Genomic DNA, 24,501 nt, shown 5'->3' with positions numbered 1-24,501 from the left:
ACGGAGGTGAGCGCGTGTCACCCGTCGCGGTTGCGCGTTACTGTGGCGGGGCCTTTGGTCTTTGGGGTTGGCCATGTTGCTGTTAAATGTTGCGACCGATCTTTGTGTTGCGGAGACTTGTTGGTTGGTCGTGTTGCTAGAGCCTTTTGTGGCCACTTGTTGTGTTAATGTCGTGTCAAATATGTTGTGGGGTCGTTTTGTGTGGGCCAAATTAATGAGGATTTATTTGGTCCTCACAAACGGAACAGACGTGCGCGGAAAAGTAAAATGGACAATAAAAAATTGCTGCTCGTTTTTTAAACCATTCTTTGCACCAAATTCTTTTTTTGCGATCTTTTCTCTTTTTTACGCTTAATTGCCACAGCGAGCAATATTGCTGCAGCACAATTGTTGTCCGTATTCATCGCTGGCTGAAAGAGAACTAATGTTCGGCCAAAAGTTCGTATGGTGTATGGCCAAAGCTGCGAACAAGATTGCGGAATGTTCGCGGAAATGTTCGTATCGTGTATTTGGCGCTTAAGAAGTCGCTTGGGCATCACTTAGTGCATTAACAACAACCATGTTGTCAAAGGCGTAGCAACATTGCGGCCAAGACACGAACTAAATGTATCTGTGTAAGTGTTGGTTTGCGCAAGCATTTAAGTCTGTGAATGTATGAGTGTGGAGATTAGTAAATGAAAATACGGGAAAGCCGAAAGATAGTTTTGTACGTATAGGTAAAAAGTGAAGTGCGCGACTTTAACAACGAACAAAAAAAGTGCCAAAGTGTAGTGAAGTGCGCGGCTTTAAATTCGAACAAAAAGAAAAAAGTTTTTGTTTTGTTTTTTTTTTGCTGTGCGCGCCGCAAGTTTTCGCGCGTATCCTCACCAGTGTCAAGCGAGGACCACGAAAACAGGAAACCTGCCCAGAAAATCGAGAGTCGAGGTAAGTCAAAACCATCTGCTACTTGGCATGCATACAGGTAATTTGTAAATTTCCCAAGCAAGCCAAATAGAAAATTGCATTAATACGCAGATGTGTGCATATGCGTCTGCGGCCTAGCAAACACAAAAACCGCCGATGTACATACATATGTCTGAAATTGGTGAAATATTAAATAATATATACCCGACCCCTTTAGAATTGGCTGAAAGTTTTTCTTCTTTTTCTAGCTTACGAAAGACGTTTTTCAGAATTTTTCAAATTTTTTCATACAACTCAAAAAAAGTTATGAATTTTTAGAAAAACACCGTTTTTATTTTCAAAATGCTATAAATTTTTCAAAAATTGACCGTTTGGGATCTTTTTTTTAAATTTTTTTTTTAAATATACTTTTTGAAAAAAATACAAAAAAATTTTTAAAGTTTTTTTTTTAATTTTTCAGTTTTTCGAGATTTTTCGAATTTCGCCATTTTTTTGTCTCTCATAAAAAACTTCAATCAATTCTGCAATCATCCCCACTAATCCCGGAGTGGGCCAATTCTTTTTTTTAATTTTTTTTATTTAATATAACAAAAAAATGTAAGAAAATGGTTTTTAAGTATTCGTTTTTTTATATATTATGGTAATCCACGATTAAAATAACCAGGATTAATGACTGACACAGTAAACATGTAATTTAATCGTAGATTACCATAATATATAAAGAAAAGAATACTTAAAAATAATTTTCTTACATTATTTGTTATATAAATAAAATTGATAAAAAATTTTTTTTTATTTTTGAAAATTTTTTTTTTTCAATTAAATAAAAAAAAAATATAACAAAAATCGGCCCACTCCGGGATAAGTAGGGATGATTGCAGAATTAATTGAGAAAAATGGCGAAATTCGAAAAATCTCGAAAAACTGAGAAATTAAAAAAAATACTTTAAAAATTTGTTTGTATTTTTTTCGAAAAGTACATTTAAAAACAAACTTTAAAAAAAAAAGATCCCAAACGGTCAATTTTTGAAAAAGTTATAGCATTTTGAAAACAAAAAGGTGTTTTTTTAAAAATTCGTAACTTTTTTTGAGTTGGATGAAAAAATTTTTAAAAATTCTGAAAAACGTCTTTCGTAAGCTAGAAAAAGAAGAAAAACTTTCAGCCAATTCTAAAGGGGTCGGGTTCAAAATTGGTCGAAATGGGATGGAATACCCCATGGTAATCTACGATTAAAATAACCAGGATTAATGACTGACAGTAAACATGTAATTTAATCGTAGACTACCATAATATATAAAGAATAGAATACTTAAAAATGTCTTTTTTTTGTTTTATAAATCAAATTAAATAGCATTTTGAAAACAAAAACGGTGTTTTTTTAAAAATTCGTAACTTTTTTTGAGTTGGATGAAAAAATTTGAAAAAATTCTGAAAAACGTCTTTCGTAAGCTACAAAAAGAAGAAAAACTTTCAGCCAATTCTAAAGGGGTCGGGTTCAAAATTGGTCGAAATGGGATGGAATACCCCATGGTAATCTACGATTAAAATAACCAGGATTAATGACTGACACAGTAAACATGTAATTTAATCGTAGATTATCATAATATATAAAGAATAGAATACTTAAAAAAAAATCTCGAAAAACTGAAAAATTAAAAAAAAACTTTACAAATTTTTTTGAATTTTTTCCGGGAAAGTACATTTAAAACCAAATTTAGAAAAAAAAGATCCCAAACGGTCAATTTTTGAAAAAGTTAGAGCATTTTGAAAACAAAAACGGTGTTTTTTTAAAAATTCATAACTTTTTTGAGTTGGATGAAAAAATTCTGAAAAACGTCTTTCGTAAGCTAGAAAAAGAAGAAAAACTTTCAGCCAATTCTAAAGGGGTCGGGTTCAAAATTGATCGAAATGGAATGGAATACCCCAAATATACTATTGTACATTAAGTAATCTCCACCAACTTTCATTCCAGGTCACACCGCCTACGCAAAAACCCACTAGGCACCACTTCCGGCATAGCACGCCTACAACAACAACGGCACACAACCCCAACAGCAACACCACCATTTAATTTCACCGACAGCACATCACGTTTACAACAGCTACACGCATTGGCTTTTTTGGACTGCACGCAACGCCTTCAACAACTACACATATTTTTTCACCGATGGCACACAACGGATGAAACAACACCACACATTTTTTTATCAACGGCACACCATTTGCCTTCACCAGCAACTACACATTGTTTTTTTGTCATCGGCGGCTCAACGCCGACAACAAGTACGACACCTTTTTCTACTGGCAATTAAAATTCCCACCTGCGGCCACATACTTTGGTATCGGCAACATATTGTCACAACAACACCATCTTCATCACCAACCAGATCAACAAATTATATTTTTCAGCATCACCCATATAATAAAGAAGCCTAAAAGCGGTTTTGGTGGAAATCACTTCCGACTACAAAAACAAACCACAACGGCAGCAGCAGACAAAATCAAAATCTAATTTCAAAAATTTGTGTTTGTTTTGTTTCCAACAAACTATACTTTTGTATTTTCTCACATACCTTTTTTAGCATATTTACGCATATTGCATATTTATTAGACATAAGCTTTCGTAGGAAAAGGTTGGTAAAAAGCTAAGGGCTTTGAGCTTTATTGTCGTGGTCTTCTTTAAAATCTTTTTTTTTTTTTGTAAGCAATCTTTTTGTTTGCCAAGTAATTTCACTTCGCTTTTAAAGTTTTGTTGGTAACTTTCATTTTTATAGCTGAGTAATTGCACTCCGCTTTTTAAATTTTTGTTGGCAATTTTGCATATACACGTTTTCTTCTTTTAGACACTTATTTGATTTTCTTTTGTGGATAATTACTATATTCAAAGTACACCGATCTTTACCGGCGTGCTCTGCCTATATTCCCACTTCCGCACATGATTTTTTTTCCTTTTCTGTTAGACCGCGACTAACTCGATATTATGAAATTTTGAATATCTAAGATTTTTTTCTTTGAACAGATTGCGCATACAGATATTCGTCAGAATGTTTCCGGCAAAGTTACCTGTGTCCTTCCGGCATTTAGAATTAGGGGCTTGCTTAAAAACACCCACATTTAATTTCTTTTATCTTTTCCATATTTTTTTTTACGATTTTATACGTACGTTTTTTCCTTGGACATTGTCATCACGGTTAAAATTTATTACTAACTATACACTCATTATCCAAGATCGTAAGCGATCGATCTGGATCTGTGTTTGAGCGTGGTTATATGTACATATGTATGCTTGAGTTTTTTTTTTTTGTTTCAGCTAATCAACGGCAGCGGCGACGTTGGAGAAGAAGAGTAATTGGTGAGTGTTTTGAGAGAAACATTAAAATTTATCAAAATACACCCGTTTAGTTGTATGTACATATCTTAGCAAAGATTCCTGCTCTTGCAAAAATAGAACATTAATTAACAAATAAGAAAAAGAACAAAAGATCCCAACGAACATATGTGCATCCATAAAAATTTCACAAACATATATTTACACTTACATAACTTTTTTTGATTTACATATAAATTCTTTTTACTTCGATGTCCAACTTTTTCTTTGTGAAAAATTGATTTTGGATCTACTTGTGCGTTTGCGGTAAGTCAGGGATAAGTGTTTTGAATTTTTTTGTTCGCCGTTTTATTTTATTTCGCTTGCATTTTGTATATGCAGAGTTTAAGATAGGAGTTGGTAGAATAAGATATTAGGGTGGTCTATAAATCTTTTTTTACTTGTATAAGAAACCTCACCTCTCGTTTTCTTTTTTACTTTAATTGTTTTTTTTCTTTACAAACAATTGTATCGAACTGAATTGAATTTAAATCGTATATTATTATTTTGTTTTGCTTTTGAGCGGTTTTTTAGTTCTTACAAATATCGCTGGTTTTCATCATGTAGGTTAGGTAGCTCTAGGGTGTAGACTTAAGCGATTGAGTTGTTAAATAAAATTTTGAAATGTGGCTGAAAACATAGGTTTTTTAATAATGCAAGGCTAAGTACGAATTCTTGGTGTTGGTGCTGCGCTTGTGCGTGGCAAAGTAAAGAGAAGGTGAGTGGTAGGGAAAAATGACTGAGTGACAGAAGAACAGTCTAGTGTCAGGTTTGGGGGAACTGTAAGTAGATAGGAGTCAGCAGAGTGCCCATGGTGCAGTGCAAGTTGCACTGCAGAGGGTGGGCAGACTCCACTTGACAGGAGAGGCTATCACCTTTTTCTTCCCTTATGCTTTCCCCTTTATAAATTTGCCCCTCACGTCTATTAAATCTTCTTCAGCTTTTCCTTTCACTACACATGCAGGTATGAACCCTTTTTGTTCATGTGGCTGCGGGTGAGGACGGTGGTGTAATACCCCGCACAAGACGACGAGCTAGCCTGGGATGCAAGCATACCTGTTTGACGCCGCTCCTCACCACCCCAAACAGTCAGCCACGTAACAATGGCGCCCAACGATTATAGCCCAATCACCTTTTTTTTAGTATATCAATTTTTATATATTTTTTTTTCAAATAATTTTTTAATTTGTAGTTTGTTTTGCAGTTTTTTTTTCATCTCCATTAATCCTTCAAGTTCCGCTTTAATTTTTTTGTTTCCAAAATTTTCTTTCGGTTTTTAGCCTTTTTATTCTCAAAGCAATAGCCAATAATCTTTTAATCTTTCCCATATTTCCATCTAGTTGCAACCTCTTTGTACATATTACAACCTTTTTTTCAGTTCCCAATGTAATAAACAAATGACGTTTTGTTGCTTACAATTTTTTTTATTTCACCCCTTTTGTTTTTTCTCATTTTCGCTACTTTTAAAGCTTTTTCTCCCCACTTTTATTTGTAATCTAGATCCCTATTTCCGTCTTTTGACAGGACAGGGACCGTCATGATGACAACGCCGATTGGGCTCGCCTGGTCGAGATGTATCATCATGACAAAAGTATAAGGAGTAGCTTAGGTGCATGCCAGGGTTCCTTTTTCGGGTTCCTACAATTTGATCAAGCGGTACATGGTATGATATACCATAAAAATATAAAAAAAAAAAATCGGCCCACTCCGGGATAAGTAGGGATGATTGCAGAATTAATTGAAGTTTTTATGAGAAAAAAAATGGCGAAATTCGAAAAATCTCGAAAAACTTTAAACTTTAAAAATTTGTTTGTATTTTTTCCGAAAAGTACATTTAAAAACAAACTTTAAAAAAAAAAGATCCCAAACGGTCAATTTTTGAAAAAGTTATAGCAGTGTTTTTTAATAGTGTTTTTTTTTTAAATTCGTAACTTTTTTTGAATTGGATGAAAAAATTTGAAAAAATTCTGAAAAACGTCTTTCGTAAGCTAGAAAAAGAAGAAAAACTTTCAGCCAATTCTAAAGGGGTCGGGTTCAAAATTGGTCGAAATGGGATGGAATACCCCATGGTAATCTACGATTAAAATAACCAGGATTAATGACTGACACAGTAAACATGTAATTTAATCGTAGATTACCATAATATATAAAGAATAGAATACTTAAAAATGTCTTTTTTTTGTTTTATAAATCAAATTAAATAGCATTTTGAAAACAAAAACGGTGTTTTTTTTAAAATTCGTAACGTTTTTTGAGTTGGATGAAAAAATTTGAAAAAATTCTGAAAAACGTCTTTCGTAAGCTAGAAAAAGAAGAAAAACTTTCAGCCAATTCTAAAGAGGTCGGGTTCAAAATTGGTCGAAATGGGATGGAATACACCATGGTAATCTTCGATTAAAATAACCAGGATTAATGACTGACACAGTAAACATGTAATTTAATCGTAGATTACCATAATATATAAAGAATAGAATACTTAAAAATTTCGAAGTTCGAAAAATCTCGAAAAACTGAAAAATTAAAAAAAAAAACTTTACAAATTTTTTTGAATTTTTTCCGGGAAAGTACATTTAAAACCAAATTTAGAAAAAAAAGATCCCAAACGGTCAATTTTTGAAAAAGTTAGAGCATTTTGAAAACAAAAACGGTGTTTTTTTAAAAATTCATAACTTTTTTTGAGTTGGATGAAAAAATTTGAAAAAATTCTGAAAAACGTCTTTCGTAAGCTAGAAAAAGAAGAAAAACTTTCAGCCAATTCTAAAGGGGTCGGGTTCAAAATTGGTCGAAATGGGATGGAATACCCCATGGTAATCTACGATTAAAATAACCAGGATTAATGACTGACACAGTAAACATGTAATTTAATCGTAGATTATCATAATATATAAAGAAGAGAATACTTAAAAATTTCGAAATTCGAAAAATCTCGAAAAACTGAAAAATTAAAAAAAAAACTTTACAAATTTTTTTGAATTTTTTTCTGGAAAGTACATTTAAAACCAAATTTAAAAAAAAAAAAGATCCCAAACGGTCAATTTTTGAAAAAGTTAGAGCATTTTGAAAACAAAAAGGTGTTTTTTTAAAAATTCGTAACTTTTTTTGAGTTGGATGAAAAAATTTGAAAAAATTCTGAAAAACGTCTTTCGTAAGCTAGAAAAAGAAGAAAAACTTTCAGCCAATTCTAAAGGGGTAGTGTTCAAAATTGGTCGAAATGGGATGGAATACCCCATGGTAATCTACGATTAAAATAACCAGGATTAATGACTGACACAGTAAACATGTAATTTAATCGTAGATTACCATAATATATAAAGAATAGAATACTTAAAAATGTCTTTTTTTTTGTTTTATAAATCAAATTAAATAGCATTTTGAAAACAAAAACGGTGTTTTTTTAAAAATTCGTAACTTTTTTTGAGTTGGATGAAAAAATTTGAAAAAATTCTGAAAAACGTCTTTCGTAAGCTAGAAAAAGAAGAAAAACTTTCAGCCAATTCTAAAGGGGTCGGGTTCAAAATTGGTCGAAATGGGATGGAATACCCCATGGTAATCTACGATTAAAATAACCAGGATTAATGACTGACACAGTAAACATGTAATTTTATCGTAGATTATCATAATATATAAAGAATAGAATACTTAAAAATTTCGAAATTCGAAAAATCTCGAAAAACTGAAAAATTAAAAAAAAACTTTACAAATTTTTTTGAATTTTTTCCGGGAAAGTACATTTAAAACCAAATTTAGAAAAAAAAAAGATCCCAAACTGTCAATTTTTGAAAAAGTTAGAGCATTTTGAAAACAAAAACTTTGTTTTTTTAAAAATTCATAACTTTTTTTGAGTTGGATGAAAAAATTTGAAAAAATTCTGAAAAACGTCTTTCGTAAGCTAGAAAAAGAAGAAAAACTTTCAGCCAATTCTAAAGGGGTCGGGTTCAAAATTGATCGAAATGGAATGGAATACCCCATATATACTATTGTACATTAAGTAATCTCCACCAACTTTCATTCCAGGTCACACCGCCTACGCAAAAACCCACTAGGCACCACTTCCGGCACAGCACGCCTACAGCAACAACGGCACACAACCCCAACAGCAACACCACCATTTGATTTCACCGACAGCACATCACGTTTACAACAGCTACACGCATTGGCTTTTTTGGACTGCACGCAACGCCTTCAACAACTACACATATTTTTTCACCGATGGCACACAACGGATGCAACAACACCACACATTTTTTTATCAACGGCACACCATTTGCCTTCACCAGCAACTACACATTGTTCTTTTTGTCATCGGCGGCTCAACGCCGACAAAAAGTACGACACCTTTTTCTACTGGCAATTAAAATTCCCACCTGCGGCCACATACTTTGGTATCGGCAACATATTGTCACAACAACACCATCTTCATCACCAACCAGATCAACAAATTATATTTTTCAGCATCACCCATATAATAAAGAAGCCTAAAAGCGGTTTTGGTGGAAATCACTTCCGACTACAAAAACAAACCACAACGGCAGCAGCAGACAAAATCAAAATCTAATTTCAAAAATTTGTGTTTGTTTTGTTTCCAACAAACTATACTTTTGTATATTCTCACATACTTTTTTAGCATATTTACGCATATTGCATATTTATTTATTTATTTGCATAAGCTTTCGTAGGAAAAGGTTGGTAAAAAGCTAAGGGCTTTGAGCTTTATTGTCGTGGTCTTCTTTAAAATCTTTATTTTTTTTTTTTTTAAGTAATCTTTTTGTTTGCCAAGAAGTTTCACTTCGCTTTTAAAGTTTTGTTGGTAACTTTCATTTTTATAGCTGAGTAATTGCACACCGCTTTTTAAATTTTTGTTGGCAATTTTGCACATACACGTTTTCTTCTTTTAGACACTTATTTAATTTTCTTTTGTGGATAATTACTATATTCAAAGTACACCGATCTTTACCGGCGTGCTCTGCCTATAGTCCCACTTCCGCACATGGGTTTTTTTTCCTTTTCTGTTAGACCGCGACTAACTCGATATTATGAAATTTTGAATATCTAAGATTTTTTTCTTGAACTCACTTTTAAAATACTCATTAACACCTTTCTTTTGATACCCATATTGTACAAACAAATTCTAGGGTCACCCCTGGTCCACCTTTGTGGCGATATCTCGAAACGGCGTCCACCTATGGAACTAAGGATTACTCCCTTTTAAAATACTCATTAGGACCTTTCATTTGATACCCATAACGTACAAACGCATTCTAGAGTCAACCCTGATCCACCTTTATGGCTATATCCCTAAATGGCGTCCACCTATAGAACTATGGCCCACTCCCTCATAAAATAATCTTTAATGCCTTTCATTTGATACACATGTCATACAAACACATTCCAGGGTTACCCTCGGTTCATTTTCCTACATGGTTATTTTCCCTTATGTTGCCACCATAGCTCTCAACTGAGTATGTAATGTTCGGTTACACCCGAACTTAACCTTCCTTACTTGTTTTGTTTCAGCTAATCAACGGCAGCGGCGACGTTGGAGAAGAAGAGTAATTGGTGAGTGTTTTGAGAGAAACATCAAAATTTATCAAAATACACCTGTTTAGTTGTATGTACATATCTTAGCAAAGATTCCTGCTCTTGCAAAAATAGAACAGTAATTAGCAAATAAGAAAAAGAACAAAAGATCGCAACGAACATATGTGCATCCATAAAAATTTCACAAACATATATTTACACTTACATAACTTTTTTTGATTTACATATAAATTCTTTTTACTTTGATGTCCAACTTTTTCTTTGTGAACATTGATTCGCCCTTTTATTTTATTTCGCTTGAATTTTGTATATGCAGATTTTAAGATAGGAGTTGGTAGAATAAGATATTAGGGTGGTTTATAAATCTTTTTTTACTAGTATAAGAAACCTCACCTCTCGTTTTCTTTTTTACTTTAATTGTTTTTTTTTTCTTTACAAACAATTGTATCGAACTGAATTGAATTTAAATCGTATATTATTATTTTGTTTTGCTTTTGAGCGGTTTTTTAATTCTTACAAATATCGCTGGTTTTCATCCGGTAGGTTAGGTAGCTCTAGGGTGTAGGTTTAAGAGATTGAGTTGTTAAATAAAATTTTGAAATGTGGCTGAAAACATAGGTTTTTTAATAATGCAAGGCTAAGTTCGAATTCTTGGTGTTGGTGCTGCCCTTGTGCGTGGCAAAGTAAAGAGAAGGTGAGTGGTAGGGAAAAATGACCGAGTGACAGAAGAACAGTCTAGTGTCAGGTTTGGTGGCACTGTAAGTAGATAGGAGTCAGCACAGTGCCCATGGTGCAGTGCAAGTTGCACTGCAGAGGGTGGCAAGAATCCACTTGACAGGACAGGCTATCACCTTTTTCTTCCCTTATGCTTTCCCCTTTATAACTTTGCCCCTCACGTCTATTAAATCTTCTTCAGCTTTTCCTTTCACTACACATGCAGGTATGAACCCTTTTTGTTCATGTGGCTGCGGGTGAGGACGGTGGTGTAATACCCCGCACAAGACGACGAGCTAGCCTGGGATGCAAGCATACCTGTTTGACGCCGCTCCTCACCACCCCAAACAGTCAGCCACGTAACAATGGCGCTCAACGATTATGGCCCAATCACCTTTTTTTTTAGTATTTCAATTTTTATATATATATTTTTTTTTCAAATAATTTTTAATTTGTAGTTTGTTTTGCAGTTTCTTTTTTTTCATCTCCATTAATCCTTCAAGTTCCGTTTTAATTTTTTTGTTTCCAAAATTTTCTTTCAGTTTTTAGCCTTTTTATTCTCAAGGCAATAGCCAATAATCTTTTAATCTTTCCCATATTTCCATCTAGTTGCAACCTCTTTGTACATATTACAACCTTTTTTTCAGTTCCCAATGTAATAAACAAATGACGTTTTGTTGCTTACAATTTTTTTTATTTCACCCCTTTTGTTTTTTCTCATTTTCGCTACTTTTAAAGCTTTTTCTCCCCACTTTTATTTGTAATCTTGATCCCTATTTCCGTCTTTTGACAGGACAGGGACCGTCATGATGACAACGCCGATTGGGCTCGCCTGGTCGAGATGTATCATCATGACAAAAGTATAAGGAGTAGCTTAGGTGCATGCCAGGGTTCCTTCTTCGGGTTCCTACAATTTGATCAAGCGGTACATGGTATGATACTTACCTAGAAGACGGACGTTAACAGAAGGTCGTGGCGAGCTTTTTAAGCTACCTTACCGCGATTCCAGCACTGCCGGTGAGTGAGGTTTGCAGTCGTCGCCACGATGGTTATGAGAAGAGGTGTGGCATCCACTCTTAGGGTCTAGCTCATGAGCGTGGTATGCCACACTTCCACGGACAGTACGAAAACTGAATAGACAGTAGTTAGATACGGACGAGCATACTGCCTTCACCGAACCTTCGCTAAGGCAGCACCGAAACACCAAAACAGCAATTCAATTTCAACTTTTAATCTTTCTTTTGCTCTGATTCTCTGGTACTACTCTCGCATACACCCGCAACCTGGATTTTGTTTGCATACACAAACATTGTGTGGGAATTTTATGTCAGTTTTAAGTATTTTTTTTTTTTTTTTTTTGATATATGTATAAACATAATAGTTTTTTTTTTGATTTTGGTTTTTGGAAAAATTTTTCTTTTTTTTTTAATTTTTATATATGTATTTTTGTGTTTTATTACCTTGAGAAAACACATACACCTTCACACGTAGAACGTCAATCAGAGTTTTGGATATACATACATACATACAGCCAATCAAACACACAAACACATTTCTTGAATTTCAGTTTGTTTGATATACACACATTCCTGAATTTTCATTCACATACATACATCCACACAAATTTAGTTTTTGAATTTTATTTTACACACACATAATACCTGAATTTTCACATACATATATACAAACATATTATTGGAATTATTTTGATATACTTACATCTATCTTTTGATTGATTTTTGCACAAACGGCAAGCTATGGGAACACATTGGCGTGTTCTTCCGTTTTAGAGCGCTTCAGAGTGAATCCAGTCATTTCTGGAAGTGGGAGCGTTTAGTATTATGGTCGTGTTGTGCTTGTTGGGTGGCCAATGGTGTTTGGGTGGAGTAAAAGTTAAGATATCCCATATATTTTCGCAAAATAAAGCAAGAAATTTTAATTGAAATAAAAGATTAAAGGCCATAAGTAAATACTTATTTGCCCAAAGAAACGAAAAAACTGATTTTAGCACCTTTATTTCGACTTTTGTCGACATGTAGTGTGGTATTTGCGTGTAGCAGCGCATGAGGCCTAATGTCGGTATTGGCGTGCATTGACAGTCACAAATGAAGCGTAGAAATTTGACATTTGCTACGCTTTTTCATTTCCTGAATAGTAAAAAGGTCATTAATTTAACACGCGGTGGTGAGTATACTTGTTGCAGATTCGGTTATCTTTTTATTAATTAATTTTTCTTTTTCTTTTCAGGTAAACAGTTACAAATGTATCCAATAAAGGAGAAGCATAGCAGTGAAATGTTTGAAATACGCAAAAATTAATAAAATATAGTTTAATTGACGAATTAACGGAATTAACAACCATCCGTCAATCCATGGTAAAACAAACGAGTGCCATTTTAGATATCGTCGATACATCGAACAACATTTTGCTGCAAATTTAAACTGCGCGAAGCAGCAGCAGTACAAGTTACTCCCATATCAATAAAACAAACAATCCCCCGCTCAAAAATATGCACACGCTTGCAGTTGGTTTTAGTACGTTTTTATGTTTGGTGGTTATACCAACGCATATTTTCACGTTGCTAATAATACTCTTAATTCAATTCGTGTCGACGACACCTGTTCCATACGTTCTTCAATCAGACTCAACGAACTTGAGTACGTTAATATTTGGGATGCTAAACGTAAATCCGTAATATATCAATGTATGGTAGCTGATAAAATGTGTATAATTTTAGAGCACGTAGCAGATAAAATTGTTGGAAAAGAATGCATAAATTCTCGTATCATGAATACATCACCGAGCAACTGGAGGGGTATGTACGTTTTAATAGTTTTATAAAGGGGGGGGCAAACGTTGATCAGTACGCTCCAAGTCGGCAGTCTAAAGCAAACAAAGCTGTACATTCCGCTTCAAAACGCTCTATTAGTTTTGCTCGCTTCTCTGCTTTCGACGTTCAGAGAATTATTGTATTGCACGACTAAAAATCAGCAATTACTACACCAAAATTGATTATAGACCAACAATTTGCCAGTAAATCTATTCTTGGTGCCGTTTTCGTTGCATAAAATTCGTATTTACGAAGATTTCTGCTTATGGACCCTTTAAGGACAAATGGCTTTGCGGGGTGGGCTATCGCCAACAGAGCAACAAGTATTCGCATATTTGTATAGGGAGGTATGCGTTCAAGACGCAAACGTGCACTGGATTGCTATAAAAATGTGCCCAAGCTCAAACTCATGAATGTGTATGATAGCCAACTTATTGATGAAGACACCATTCCTATACTTAATGCAATTTTTCTTGGTTTCCCCGCAGGTTTCCTATATATGAAATACGCGGCCATATGCAGTTCATATTTCAATGCACTTTTTTAGAAGCAACGTAAGCACCTGTCCTTTCATAGAAAGTTCCAACATCGATGGCGATATTTTCAGACGTTTAATCACCTTTGATATACCGGAGAGAGATAAAAATGGTATGTGTGTTTTTCGTATTTTTATTAATAGCGAAAGTGTGTGCCAATATTTATATATATTAAAACTTAATAAACGCTAATATAGTAAGGGAACATGTCTCGTAATCTGACTATCACATATACTTATTTTGTGCTTTTTTATTGGCACTACATTTGCTACAAGCTGCACTAGTCCCTAAGTGAAGCATAAGTATCCGCATATTATGTACGCATAGTAATCCAAACACGATGCAATGAATTGATTCACGATCCTAGAATAAATAAAGGAACAAACGATTGCGAAGAAGTAACTATTTGCACTTGTGTTTCATTGGAATATCAAGAAAGATCAATGGAAGGCATAACGCCTCTCACAAATCTTAAAACAGCTGTAAATACCTAATCAGTGAATATTTTTTCCGTTTCCTGATATTCTAAGTTAAACTGTTGGCCCAATAGTAAATAAGAAAATGACTAAACGACAACCTATCTGGCTTCAGTCCGATGTTACGGGCTCTGAGGACTGGCAATTACCTCGTAAGGATATCTGAAGTTCTCCTGATAATACATTAGTAAATGTTCAAAACGTTTGTGGCGATTCAACTGTGAGTATGAACAAATCTGCATATAATCCTTCTCCACACCGACCGTTAAAGCATCCGACATCCTTTTTTGACACATTAGTGCACTTGTTAAAAGGCAACATCGGCACAGGAAATTTGGCCATGCCAGATGCATTCAAAGTTGCTGGTTTATATGTCGGACATGTTGGAACGCTCATGATAGGTGCCATTTGTACGCATTACATGCACATCTTGTGAGAAGCTCTCACGAACTTTGTTGACGATTTGACGATTTCAACAGCCTTCACTATTTTTTTTGTTTGCTTTTGTCAGAAGTAGCCTTTGTTCTTTTGGTACAAAACCAAGTGGTTTACGGCGTTATTCTCGTGTTGCGGGACGTATGATAACAACGTTCCTTTTCATAACTTAAATTGGGTTTTGCTGTGTGTATTTTGTTTTTGTGGCAGTTAATATGAAGAAAGTGGTGGATCGTTATTTTCCAAATAATTATATATATGTTAACGTATTCCTGAGTTTTGTCTTATTTCCGGTTTTCCGAAGAGGAACTCTTAAATATTTAACGCCAGTTTCGCTAGCGGCAGCGTTGCTTAACATTTTAAGATTGGCATACTGGGGTTTCTACATTATGCGCGATTTGCCTTATACAGACACAGTAAAGCCAATTGCAACTTGGGCACAACTACCATTGTATTTTGGAACGGCTCTTTATGTAATGGAAGGTATCGGTGTTATATTACCCCTTGAAAATAATGTGAAGAGACCAGAGGATTTTGGACGTACAACTGGAGTGTTAAACACTGGATTGACTGTTGTGGCATGTCTTTACACAACGGTTGGATTTTTGGTTCCCTGAAGTATGGAGAAAATTTCAAAGGGAGTATTACGCTGAATTTGCCCCCAGGTCAGCTTCCTTTGCAGTTCGTTCGCTTCGCCATGGCTATAGCAATGGCTTTATCTCCCCACTCCTACACTCTCCAATTCTATGTACCTGTTAATATTGTTGACCCCTTCATTCGCAATCAGTTTGTGGATCAAAACAGAAAAGAATTAGCATCGACGGTGCTGAGGATTGTATTAGTCATATTTAAATTTCTCTTGGCTCTCTGCGTACCAAATTTGGGTAAAATTATTTTCCTAGTGGGCGCTGTAAGCAACTCAGCATTAGCGTTTATTGCACCACCAATTATATCATATTCTATCCGGTTGGTTTGTGCAAGTATAAATGGATACAGTAGAGGCTCACAAATTATAACCACTTTGTTTTTAGGGTGATTCTAATTGCTGAAAAATTGTAATTACTGGACGTTTTTTTATTTGCATAAAACCTTAAAAATTAATTCAACTTGCATTAAAAAAATACAATGCAATTTTTTCTTGTTCAATTTTATTCACAAAAAACGATAAAACACAAGATAACAATCCCGTACAAGTCATATCAAAATTTTTTTTATTTAATATAAATATATGTATATATATGCTAAATCAAAAAAAGATCCGAAAAACAAAAACTCCAATTACAGTAAATATATTTTTTCATTAAAAGTACATGAAAGATCTATAGAAATATATTAAAAAAGGCAAAAATTAATCAAAAACTTAATAACTAATATTCAGCGATGTGCAATGGTTCCTTGTTAGCCTCATGATAGGTATTAGAAACAGCGATTAGAATTGATGATTTATTCGATTTGATAAAGCTGATTGCAGATGGAGCAGGATCAACTTCTAGGGCTAACCGTTTCCCTCAACACCCTTGTCAAGCTTTTCCAAGATCTGAACTTTGGTTTCCAAGGACAAAGAATTTCTCTTACGTTTATTTGGCATTTCAGCGAATTACTTTTACTTTTAAACAAACAATGCCTAAAGACGTGCACGCGTATCGAATTTCGCGCAAACTAACAAAAAGTGTACAGAACCGCGACGAAAATCTAACGACTACCGACTGTAATGCTTAAAAAACACATTGCCGAGCGGCGACGATATACGCCTCGTCGGGCGATGACATTACGCCCAGACATTTTGTCTACTTAAAACACAATGCCGGACGAAATTGACGCTGTTTATTCAGAGTGGCCATTATTTGGAAATAAAGATGAAAACAATTAAAACTTTTTTTAATTCTAAATTTAATTCAGACGAACAGACAGACATATCCCTTTGAGGTCCGACATCTCCTCCCTCGGTAAGACTTTATGTCGAATGGTCCGGCGAAATCTACCCCTGTGTTGGTGATTACCATAGTAAAGGTGGTTCACTCCATTGGAAGTATTCCCATAAGTGGACTTTGTGCCCGCTTCTTGTAAATAGTGCCGATTTTACAGTTGTGGAAGACAAACTTAACCATGTTTTTAACACGCGGATTCCAGTACTGAGTGCGAATAAGGCATATATATGTATAAATTTAACTAGGAGTCTCGTTAACCTACAAGAGTATGAAAAGATAATGGGGTGACGCTCATTGTAGGACATGTCTTGGGATGAATCGACCCGCCCACCAGTTCTGATTATACCTTCAGTATCGATGAATGAGTTTAAGGATAAAATCTCACTCTTCCCATGAATTAGTTACCCTGACTTCAAATTTGCCTACTCTTTTTGATAGTATCGCCTTTGGCATATTGTCAATCGTTCTGTCGTTGTTTTTATTTCATCAGGTGCTTTTAAATGAGAGTGCCTTCTGAAAAAAGCTTTAGTTTTCGGATATGTGCTTTGGAAAAAACGAAAAATGTATGCTATAACCCGCAGAGCCCTTGAAAAGTCGGAGAATTTATCAAGGATGTTAGAATTATTATTAACAGACGTTGCTCGAACTTTAACCCTCTTTTCCTCAATATTCGTGTTGTAATCTTCAACCTGTGTTGGCCAATTTTCGTTGTCTTCTTGTAACCAAGAAGGTACCTGCCATCACAAAGGATTGTCGATTAGATCCGAAGTGAAGAGGCCTCTGCTCGAGAAATCTGCAGGATTTGACGCGGAGTCTATGTGCAGCCATACTTTGTCTCCTACTTTGTCAATGATTTTTGTTATTCGATGTGCCACGAACTTTGACCACGAACATGGTGGTTTTCGTATCCAGGCCAGCACTATAGTTGAATCTGTTCAGAGGGTTACTTTAATGTTCGAAACTGCACCAAACTGCACCGCAGAGTTCAACTCGAGGCAAACATATGGCTTTGACTAGGGGCTACTCTCGTCTTAGGCGCCAACAAGTTGGTGAAGACTTGATCCTTGGTTTATACCCGTAAGAGAATTGTAGCGGCGTATGCTTTTTCCGAGGCGTCGCTGAAGCCATGTATTTGGATGTTGTTCTTCATTGTATAATGGACCCATCGCGGTATGCGTATGTCGTTGATTTTCTCGTAATCTGTCATGAACGATTGCCGCCGATGTAAAGTGGTTTCAGTCACGACTTCATCCCAGCCTGTACCTTCCAACCAACATTTTAAACTTCCTTAAAATTAGTAAAAGTTGACATATTGCTGACAAAGAAAATATATTTCAGTCCCGAGGACTTTAAATGATAACTAAACGTCACATATAACAGATAATAACAATTTATAATTTATAATTATTCAACAAACATTTATTGGCTGTAACTCGATGGATGTGTTATTTTCATGGTGGTGTGTCACGGTATGGTCTGGTACCGCTTACGTGCTCCACATAGATGTCCCGAGACTAGCGGATGGTATCGCTTATCATGAGCCTCCTCATCAGGCTTGCATAATAGCGCGTGATGTTCAGGAGGTTTATGACCCGTTCGTTTGCCGGGTCCCATCCGCCCAGCGCTTCAACTATAAAGGCCTCCACTCTGACTTCGTACCAAAGTGTCGACAGCTGGTCAGCAAGCGGCTGGTATTTCTGTAGCTTTTGCTGCCGAGCATCCTTAAAATCATCGCCTCTATTTGCGAACGGAATAGCCACGTCGATCAGAGTGATTCGTTGGCTTACGTCGTCACGTATGACGATGTCCGGTCTTAGGGTGCCAGCAGTACCGTGGGAGCCCTCTACGATTCTATTTACTCTCACGTTCCCGGGGCATCTCAGGGCTCATACGAGTCTGTCTTGGACGTTGTTGTGGCGCCGCTGACGTGCCGCGGAGTAGGGGGTGCAGTGGTTAAGCACATGTGGTATTGTCTCCAGGTCTCTTCCGCATTTGCGGCAGCGCTTGTCTGCGTCTATAAGCCACCTCTTTGCAGCGTTCAATGGGAGGACATTGAGACGTGCCGGTGTAAAAAACGCCAGTCGCAAAAGCGGGTGAATTTTCCCGAGCGGAGAAAGTGGTTAGCTGGTGGTGTCTTGCACGTCACTTCGAACACCTTGCCTTGGTCGGGTTTGTTTATTAGTATGGCTGCGTAGTGTTGTGTCACACACCGTCGAAGTGTCGAAATGATGCGATGGGTGTCCCCCGATTCGATAACTGTGAAGTTCGGATCAGTTGGTGTACCGCACTGGATCCAAAACTCGGACTCCGGTGAGGATCACGTCCGACGTAGTTTTACCTTGCTGCTAGTTCTGGCCGTTGCCGTCCTCACCTTAGTCCAATGGTTCTCGATACTGTTTGAACGCGGGACGTTAGATTCGCTAGACAGATAACTCGCCATGTCTATATGACATGCTGGTTTTCTTTGCCTTTCCGCCGTAGCCTGTATCAGCGATGAAACTGCTATATCACTCACGACGTGGTCTTTTGAGTTTAACATCTTAAATGCATGGGCCACGGTGAGGAGATCCGTCAGGTCTGCCAGGGGTAGCAGCCCGCCACCAACTTTGTGGGGCGGTATGAAGACGAGTTCTGCACTAGCCCGTTGGGGCAGGTTCATCCAGCGTTTGGCTGTTCTCTTTATTACCTTATCGGCCTCGCTCAGATACTCTTTGTCCACGTCTGCCCCTTGCAAAATAAAGTCTAGGCGTGGCAATAGAAACATTGCCGTAGCATCTATCTTCTGCCATGGGACCAGCCCTGAGTGGTCCAGTGTACGCACGTTGCTCAGCAGTCCAGTTATGGTGCTCACCGGTGTCTGGCTAATCTGGAAGCCAGAGAGTATTCCGAGTTGGTCGTAATACTCCCCTGGCCCCAATGCTCGAACAGGCTGGCCCTGGACTAGGAAGTTCGTAACCATTGCGTCATTGCCCCTCCCTGGTATGTGGAGCGTTGCGCATTTGGCAGTATTATATTTAAGCACAATAGCCCTCGCCCGCTTTCGGATACTGGCCGGGGTATCAGCTATTAGCGCCACGTCGTCGGCATATGCCAGGTTATTAATTAGGGCGTTGCCCAGTTGGTATCCGATCCCTTCTTGGGCCACCGTGCGAACGACGACCTCCAGAGTGAGATCAAACACTATAGGACTCAAGGGGCATCCCTGGCGAACTCCGGCCTGCATGGTAATGGGCGGGGCATGCCCTCTGATACCTTGAGTCGTGTTGTCATGCCGGTGTAATTCTGATTGATTGTATTAATTATTTTTCTCGGTAGGCCATGTGCTTCCAGAAACATAAAAATTATAGAGTGTGGAACGAATGTGAACGCGTTGGAAAAATCTAGCCACGCGACTACCGCTTCCTTTTTATTTTTCTTAGCGACACGCAGTACTTCCTGCAGAACGTAATTGTGCTCAAAACACCCTTCAAATTTCAAAAACACTTTTTGGGAGGGGCTTATACGGCTATTGGTCATGGCCCACTTTTTTCGCCGGTCAGCTAGTCTCGCGGCAAAAGCTTCGGCACCGTGTCCCCTAGGGATATCGGTCTCCAGTTTGCCACCTCTTTAGCGTCGCCCTTTTTATACTCAGTTGAGCAGAGCTCACAGAGTATATTAAGTTTGATTGGATAACGGTTGGTTTTACATATATAAAGGAATCGAGATAGATATAGACTTCCATATATCAAAATAATCAGGATCGAAAAAAAATTTGATTGAGCCATGTCCGTCCGTCCGTCCGTCCGTCCGTTAACACGATAACTTGAGTAAATTTTGAGGTATCTTGATGAAATTTGGTATGTAGGTTCCTGAGCACTAATCTCAGATCGCTATTTAAAATGAACGATATCGGACTATAACCACGCCCACTTTTTCGATATCGAAAATTTCGAAAAACCGAAAAAGTGCGATAATTCATTACAAAAGACAGCTAAAGCGACGAAACTTGGTAGATGAATTGAGCTTATGACGCAGAATAGAAAATTTGTAAAATTTTGGACAATGGGCGTGGCACCGCCCACTTTTAAAAGAAGGTAATTTAAAAGTTTTGCAAGCTGTAATTTGGCAGTCGTTGAAGATATCATGATGAAATTTGGCAGGAACGTTACTCCTATTACTATATGTACGCTTAATAAAAATTAGCAAAATCGGAGAAGGATCACGCCCACTTCTAAAAATAAAATTTTTTTAAAGTAAAATTTTTACAAAAAATTTAATATCTTTACAGTATATAAGTACATTATGTCAACATTCAACTCCAGTAATGATATGGTGCAACAAAATACAAAAATAAAAGAAAATTTCAAAATGGGCGTGGCTCCGCCCTTTTTCATTTAATTTGTCTAGGATACTTTTAACGCCATAAGTCGAACAAAAATTAACCAATCCTTTTGAAATTTGGTAGGGGCATAGACTATATGACGTTAACTGTTTTCTGTGAAAATGGGTGAAATCGGTTGATGCCACGCCCAGTTTTTATACACAGTCGTCCGTCTGTCCTTCCGCATGGCCGTTAACACGATAACTTGAGCAAAAATCGACATATCTTTAATGAACTTAGTTCACGTGCTTACTTGAACTCACTTTATCTTGGTATGAAAAATGAACGAAATCCGACTATGACCACGCCCACTTTTTCGATATCGAAAATTACGAAAAAAGAAAAAAATGCCATAATTATATACCAAATACGAAAAAAGGGATGAAACATGGTAAGGTAATTGGATTGTTTTATTGACGCGAAATATAACTTAAGAAAAAACTTTATAAAATGGTTGTGACACCTACCATATTAAGTAGAAGAAAATGAAAAAGTTCTGCAGGGCGAAATAAAAAACCCTTAAAATCTTGGCAGGTATTACATATATAAATAAATTAGCGGTATCCAACAGATGATGTTCTGGGTCACCCTGGTCTACATTTTGGTCGATATCTGGAAAACGCCTACACCACTCCCTTTTAAAACTCTTATTAATACCTTTAATTTGATACCTATATCGTACAAACTCATTCTAGAGTCACCCCTGGTCCACCTTTATGGCGTTATCTCGAAAAGGCGTCCACCTATAGAACTAAGCCCCACGCTCTTTTATAATACTCATTAACACTTTTCATTTGATACCCATATCGTACAAACATATTCTAAAGTCACCCCTGGTCCACCTTTATGGCGATATCTCGAAAAGGCGAACACCTATAGAACGAAGGCTCACTCCCTTTTAAAAATACTCATTAGCACCTTTCATTTGATACCCATATCGTACAAACAAAGTCTAGAGTCCCCCTGGTCCACCTTTATTACGATACCTCGAAAAGGCGTCCACCTATAGAACTAAGGCGCACTCCCTTTTAAAATACTCATTAACTCCTTTCGTTTGATACCCATATTGCACAAACGAATTCTAGAGTCACCCCTGGCCCACCTTTATGGCGATATCTCGAAACGGCGTCCACATATGGAACTAAGGATTACTCCCTTTTAAAATACTCATTAACACCTTTATTTTGATACTCATATTGTACAAACAAATTCTAGGGCCACCCCTGCTCCACCTTTATGGCGATATCTCGAAACGGCGTCCACCTATGGAACTAAGGATTACTCCCTTTTAAAAATACTCATTAGCACCTTTCATTTGACACCCATATCGTACAAACAAAGTCTAGAGTCCCCCAGGTCCACCTTTATTACGATACCCCGAAAAGGCGTCCACCTATAGAACTAAGGCGCACTCCCTTTTAAAATACTCATTAACTCCTTTCGTTTGATACCCATATTGCACAAACGAATTCTAGAGTCACCCCTGGTCCACCTTTATTACGATACCTCGAAAAGGCGTCCACCTATAGAACTAAGGCGCACTCCCTTTTAAAATACTAATTAACACCATTTGTTTGATGCCCATATTGTACAGACAAATTCTAGGGTCACCCCTGGTCCACCTTTGTGGCGATATCTCGAAACGGCGTCCACCTATGGAACTAAGGACTACTCCCTTTTAAAATACTCATTAGCACCTTTCATTTGATACCCATAACGTACAAACGCATTCTAGAGTCAACGCTGATCCACCTTTATGGCTATATCCCTAAATGGCGTCCACCTATAGAACTATGGCCCACTCCCTCATAAAATAATCTTTAATGCCTTTCATTTGATACACATGTCATACAAACACATTCCAGGGTTACCCTCGGTTCATTTTCCTACATGGTTATTTTCCCTTATGTTGCCGCCATAGCTCTCAACTGAGTATGTAATGTTCGGTTACACCCGAACTTAACCTTCTTTACTTGTTGTATAATAGAATTGTGTGGCTTTCTTTCCATTTTGCTGGAACCGACTCCGTTCTCAGCACTGCGTTGAACCACGCTGTCAGCACTTGAGCCTTTGGGTCGGCCTTCCGCAGGTCGGAGTAGATCAGGGCCGGGAGATGAATTTGCCCAACCTTTCAGCCTGTCCATAACCTCTTCTCTGGTGAATGGACGAGTCAATGCCTCGTTGCTTGAGGTGGAGGGGTCTTCACGACCGAATACATTCAGCCAGTCTTCCTCAACATCCGTAGGCGCAGCCAGGGTACGAAAGTGGTGCTCGAGGGTTGCTAAAGGTATCTGGCAAGTCCTATTGGAACCTGTCAGAATTCCTTGCACCGCTTTCTTCCTGTTGTTCCTATAAAGACGCTGTAGTCTGGCGGCCTCCCGCATACGATCTGAAGCCCTCCTCTGCATGGGGGGTTTCTTCCAGCACGACCTGGGTGAGTTCCTCTCACAGTCTGTCGGTCTACACGGACGGATAACTTCGATAGGTACCTCATAGCCTCGACTGAGGCTTCATCTAATTGCCCTTGGTCGTTTGATAAGTTCAGAGCCTCGATTATTCGCCGTTTATCTGCGTTTGTACCGAAGGGGGGGGGGCATTTAATGGCTCTACTGGTGATGGTGAGTTAGTACCCACCATTGGTATGGGGTATAGCGTGGCCACTAACGGTGGGCTTGTATGTGGGGTTACTCTTTGCGAATTAGCCTCCTCTGACTACACCGGGGACTACGGCACTGGCGGTGATTGCATGGAAATTAGTATGTTGCTATTGGCTATTGTATTTCCTGCTATTTCCGTTGGTGTAGGTGTTTGGATAATAATTGCGGGTGGGGAGGGTGTCGCTGGTGGTAACTGATCGGCATTTACCAGTGTGTTATCAGAAATTATGTTTTCAGTTCTTTGTGTAGCGGCAGTTGAAGTTGACGACGGGTTCGATGAACCCGAAGCATCCACTGCATACACTTCGTTACTCGTGAGCGGCTGCGTAAGCAGTATAGTCGCTCTTGATTCTATTGTTGAGCGTGTACCACAATTATGACTGGTACCAGCCAGTCAAGAGGGTCGAACAATTTTGCGATCGCAGAAAGTATTGATCTTTTTGCTGCAGCATGGTTATTGTCAAAGGGCTTCGCTGTAAAGTAGAAGTAGTCTAAATGGGCGTTCCACCTAACACCGAGTGCTCTTACCGTGCTGGTGTCTTCAAACTCAAGAAAATCTTGCCCTTGTTGCACTTTCGATGCTGTGTCCACCGGCGAGTACATCATCAACGTACATACAATTTCGCAGGATATCTGCTGACATTGGATGCGAGGTCTCCACGTCATTAGCGAGTAGGTGCAGCGTCCGAATCGCAAGGTATGGAGCACAATTGACCCCAAAGGTTACCGTTTTTAATTCCGAGAGGCTAATTGGGT

The 24,501-nt window shown here is 37.5% G+C and overlaps 1 long non-coding RNA gene and 1 pseudogene across 2 annotated transcripts; both read left to right on the top strand.

The window, feature by feature from the left end:
• Positions 1–12,777: 12,777 nt before the first annotated feature.
• Positions 12,778–14,106, top strand: LOC137242367 (uncharacterized). Of its 2 annotated transcripts, none has more exons than XR_010950204.1 (3): positions 12,778–13,206; positions 13,261–13,338; positions 13,842–14,106. It is a non-coding gene; the product is annotated as an uncharacterized lncRNA (long non-coding RNA). The 2 variants fall into 2 exon arrangements; XR_010950203.1 differs by having other exon boundaries at positions 13,261–13,770.
• A 226-nt stretch (positions 14,107–14,332) lies between these two features.
• LOC137241653 (proton-coupled amino acid transporter-like protein CG1139) lies at positions 14,333–17,450 on the top strand (annotated as a pseudogene).
• The last annotated feature ends 7,051 nt before the right edge of the window (positions 17,451–24,501 follow it).

Source organism: Eurosta solidaginis, chromosome 2, assembly GCF_040869045.1.
Source record: "Eurosta solidaginis isolate ZX-2024a chromosome 2, ASM4086904v1, whole genome shotgun sequence".
NCBI lineage: Eukaryota > Metazoa > Arthropoda > Insecta > Diptera > Tephritidae > Eurosta > Eurosta solidaginis.
This window is presented reverse-complemented; position numbering and strand designations above follow the sequence as displayed.